Here is a 5244-nt window from a genome sequence, read left to right on the forward strand (position 1 = left end):
GACCTTCATCTACAGCCCAGGGCCATTAGCAGAGCCCCTGACTCCAGCCAGCTCTTCAACACTCCCTGCCCCAGGACACAGGGATTTGGGGACATCTCCATGCATCCGGGAGAGCATCCAAATGGGACTTGGCAATCTGGCCAATCATCTCAATCATCTCAGGTTTTATGTTTTTTTAACAGACATTTTCATGTTTTTACCGTGTATCTCTGGTATGTCTGCAGACTGCTGCTTCCTATATGGTGCTGTAGCTGTTGGGTAGAAGTGAGAGCCATCCTGGGTTATATTATTAACTGTTACAGGGTAGACTGTGGGGGAACTGCCTTCCTGACGCTATTTTTTGTCATTCTATTTTGCTTTGGGGACAGGATCTCATGTAGCTTAGGCTGGCCTTGAATTTACTGTGTAGCTGAGGATGGCCTTGAACTTTTAATGGTTCTAGTACTGAAGCTGATTCCTTAGAAGTACTGAGCAGGGGCGGGCTGGAGAGATGGCTCAGTGGTTAAGAGCACTGGCTGCTCTTCCAGAGGTCATGAGTTCAAATCCCAGCAACTTCATGGTGGCTCACAACCATCTGTAATGGGATCTGATGCCCTCTTCTGGTGTGTCTGAAGAAAGCTACAGTGTACTTATAGATAATAATAATAAATCTTTTGAAAACAACAAGTGCTGAGCAGCCTGAGGGCTCAGTGGCTCCCTTAGCATGAACGAACAAATGATCCAGGGCAACCTTTCCACTCTGAGGTTGCAGAGCTGGGTTTTGGTTTATTTTGGACTGTTTTATTTCTGCTGGTTGGTTGGTGTTTTGCCATTAATTCAGTCAGTCTGTTCCAGTGTTCTGGAATTATCTGTTATGAATCCTTCAACACAGAATCCCATGGCCAAGACTAGCCTTGAACTTGCTACATGGACTAGGCTGGTCGTGAAATCCATTGTCCTGCCTCAGAATCCTATATGCTGAGATTAGAGCTATATGCTGCCATGCCTGGCTTCTGTCTCTTCTTGGAGTCTTACAAATGTTTCTTTCCTTTTGTCTCCGTCCTTTCTCCAGGTGTCCTATCTCTTTCTCTCTTAAAGAACCTAGGATGATTTCTGGCTTGTGTAATCCTGCCTCTTCCTTCTGCCCCCTCCCCTTTTTTTGGACCCAGGATCTCACAGTGTAGCCCGGTCCATCCTAAAACTCACTATGCAGCCAGGATAACGTCAGACTCTTAACTGTCTTCCTACCCTGCCTCCCTGAGTGCTGGGAATGACAGGCCATATTGAGATGTACCCTGTGTCTGACTGCACAGCTTGGAAAAGCACAGATATGCCAGGGGGCCAGAAAACTCCACAAGGAAGGGGCTTTAGTGTTCCATGGAGCCTAGAATTATTAAGTCATAAGCTTACCTACACTTTGTACTTCTGAGTCCCCCAAGAGCCTCCTCCCTGCCTAGAGAAGCCTCCTGGCAGGCAGAGTGAGCCACTAACTTGATTCCCGGCTATGCCTCAGCAGAGGAGTCAGGGTTATGTTCTCACTTCAGATTCACATGCAGAGTAACAGCAGGAATTTGAACCTCTGTCTTATCTGAGGCCAAATTCTTAAGGCATTAAAACATCATTTCTAAACTGAAAATGCCTCTGTCTTTCTACAGTAAGCATTCCGGCTTTTCCCACTGCTGGGGCCTTGCACACTCTAGGCTAGTTACCAACACGGTCTTCTAGCACATGAACCATGTCCAAAAGGAAAACAGTGCAAAACTGAACTGAACGGCTGGGTTGTAGCAGGCCTTTGTTTTTTAAATTTTTTTTGTGGGTTCTTCTTTTCCCCACCCTTTATCCCCCTGGTTTCACCCCATCACTAGATAAAGAAAAACAGAGAGAGAAAGATATTGAGATCTTTGAATCTAATTCCATTCTTCCTGTTTCTTCTTTGAGCACAACTACTAACAAACCACAACCACTACCCCCTACACACACACACACCACCTATGGGACTCTAGATACACCCTCCCCCCCACACACACCACCTATGGGACTCTAGATACACCCTCCCCCACACACACACCACCTATGGGACTCTAGATACACCCTCAAAAATTCCCATAATTCTAAATGCCACATAACAACAGAAACTGCAGCTGGCAAAACCACACCTCATGTTCCAAGGTGACAGACAGCCTAGGAACTCCTGCAGCCAGGTGTCCATGAAACTCCAGGCCTACTGGACCCTTGTCACTTTGGGTATGGGGACAGCCAATCAAATCCTGAATTAGGGACCCCAGAAGCCAGCTCAGTGGCTGTCCTCTGACGGCCTCCAGAAGCCAGCTCCAACCCAGCTTTTCCTTCTCTGCTGGGTGGCAGTGAGTTTTTGTCTCTTTTAGGTCATTGGAACTTACAGTCTTCTTTCTCCCCCAGATCAGGCCTGTGTGGCGGTGCTGTGCCCCGTCTGACCTTTTGTACACGGCCACGCTCTGGGCCATCTTCAAGGTTCTATTACTTCCTGTGGCTGGGGCCAAGTTAGGGTTTCCCTTGTGCTTCACATTTGAACTTCCTGCCTGGTACCCAGTGAGGTGTCCAACCCTCCACACCCTCCTCTTCAGTGACAGCAGGAGATGACTGACTTCCCAGTTGTGCTGACCCTTCCTTCACCAAGCCTTAGCCTTCACCTGAATTCTGTCTGAGCAAACATTCTGGGAGACTCTGTGACTCTGGAGAGGGATCTGTGTCTTTTGGGTTTTTTTTTTTTTTTTTTTTGAGGAATCCCAAAGGAGAGAGACAAAAGACCTATGAGAGTTCTTTGTCTTGGGATACCCTGAGGGTTGGCTTTCAGCAAAGTCTTTTTCTTTAGCCTTGTGCTAGCTTTTGAAAGATCTGGAATGCTGGTGTTCAGAGGAATGACTGGGTCTAAGGAACTCAGCAGGTAAAGGTGCTTCCTGCCAGGCCTGGAAACCATCTCTGGACTCATATGGTAGTAAAGAACCAAGTCTTGAATTTTTTTTTCTCTGACCTCTACACATGTGCTATGGTGTGCAAACACACACACACACACACACACACACACACACAATGACAAAATGTTTAAAAGAGCAAACAGGTTGAGGTCACTCCTGTGCTGGATCTTGATAAAACAATATATAGACTTGACTTCTCCAGTGGAGAAAAGTGCTGGGTTCTAGCTTCCTTCCTGCCATGTACACAGGTCTACAGGTTCCATTTCCCCCCAGCTGAAGAAAGGGAGATGGAGAGGTTAGAAAGGTGGTGTAGGGACGCTCTTTCTGTGCACTATAAAGAAGGCCTTTGCAGTGTTCAGATGCTGATTTTGTAAGCACCCCTCTCTCACCTTCGGACTGGTTTTAAAAGCTGAATACAGCAGGGAAGCAGGAGATAGATGGTAGGCAGGACGCCAGGGAGAGATTTAGCTCTGAAAGAATCAGGCTCTAGGAGCCCAACTCGGAGGAAGAAGCAGACCCTGGTACTAGAGGTAAGAGACTATGAGGCAGACATAGAATAGTATGACTAGGTTAACAGAAGTTATAGGACCTAGTTAGGAATAAGCCTAGCTATAAGGCCTAGGCGTTTATAAATAAATATGTCTCTGTGTCTTTATTCAGAGCTGGGGTGGGCATAGAAGGTCCATATGGTTCTAACAGGATTCTGATGACCAGCCAAAGGAGACTATGTCTGAGGGGCCCAGGACTTATGGGAAACCTTGTATAGCTATTCCTCCAGGCTGGACATGGTCACTGCCATGTTGAATCAAAAGCTGTGTTCATTTACGCATGACTTCACAAGTTTGGACCACTAATATGCTTTTGTAGAAACACAGGACTTATGGATAAAGATCATAAGCCTAGAGTGATGGTGGGGGGAGGGGAATGATGAAGTTTAAATGCTGTTACTGGGCATGTACCTGTGAAAAACCTCAATAAAGTCCCCGGGTCACAAAACTACACTCGACTGAATTGTTTCCTTGGTCAGGTTAATTCTTATCCAGAGTGATTTCCCCAGGAAAAGTCGCATAACAAGAACATTGATGCTCTTTTGGTGGAAAGAGTTCTGAGGAGCCACAGGAAGAGTGGGGACCCTGAGGGCTGCTGGGAGAGCTCCAGATATGAGGGATTGTGCAAAGGAGCAGCGGTTCTGAGGAGCCTGGAACTCAGTGTGGGAGGCCGTGAGGAAGAGGCAGGACCAAGTGTGGGAATTCTGAGGAACCGTCAGGGCAGTGAGGGGAAGGGGCGGCAGGGGGTCAAGGGCACTCTCAGTTTCCAGTGAATTTGATGTCATTTTGGGCCATGTGAGGCACTATCTTAAGAAGCTGAAAACTTGGGTGCAGATGCAGTTAGCTTGGTCGGGTTTTGTCTGCATGTTGTCCATCCCCATCACCACACAAACAGGGTCCTGCAGCACACATCACTCAGCCCAGCACTTAAGAGGCAGAGGTAGAAGAAAGCTCGAAATCATGCTCCAATCATAACAAATTCAGTCAACTGTCATTCCATAACAAACTGGAAGATAGCATGGGCTATATGAGAATCTGTCTCAAGTTATTTATTTTTAAACAAGGTCTCTCTGCATAGCCCTGGCTATCCAGAAACTCACTGTGTAGACCAGGTTGGTCCCGAGCTCACAGAGATCTGCCTCCATGATGCTGGCATTAAAGGCATGTGTCACCATGCCCACCCACAAACTGAAAAGTTCTGAGGGAGGTAGGTATGAAGATGGGGAGCAGTGAGGATGCAGACCTCTGAGGAAGGAAAGTCAGATGTGCACGGCTGTGAAGAACCTGGGCCCTGTGGAGAAGTGATACTGTAAGCAGAGCCAAGACCAGGGGTGAGGAGGGCCTGTAAGGAGAAGGGAGCCAGAGAGTACACCAGACTTAAGCAGATGCTGGCTGTAGTCGTTACCATGGCAACCCTCAACCCGTTCCTCACTGGTAGTTGAGAAAGTAAGTTTCTAGCTAGATGACTGAGAGGGAAAACAGTGCCTGGTGATTGGTGAAAGCGCCCACAGGAGGTGTGTCCTGAGGTGATGGGAAGTTCAGGAGAGAATTCCTGTTTCCTAAACAACCTCACCCCTCAGCAGAAGGCTGTTTGGGGCACCTCATCAGAGAGAGAGAGGGCGGTGCACTGTGAAAAATTGATGAAAAGGGTGTGTCCGTGGGCAGTGCGCAGCGGCGATTGGCTGGTGGGCTTGGAGGAGGCGTGGCCCCTGGGTCTGCAGCCGTTGGCCGCTGCGCAAGCTCCCCAACGGGCCCTGTAGCCC

This window comes from Micromys minutus (assembly GCF_963924665.1).
Source record: "Micromys minutus genome assembly, chromosome: 14".
Taxonomy (NCBI): Eukaryota; Metazoa; Chordata; class Mammalia; order Rodentia; family Muridae; genus Micromys; species Micromys minutus.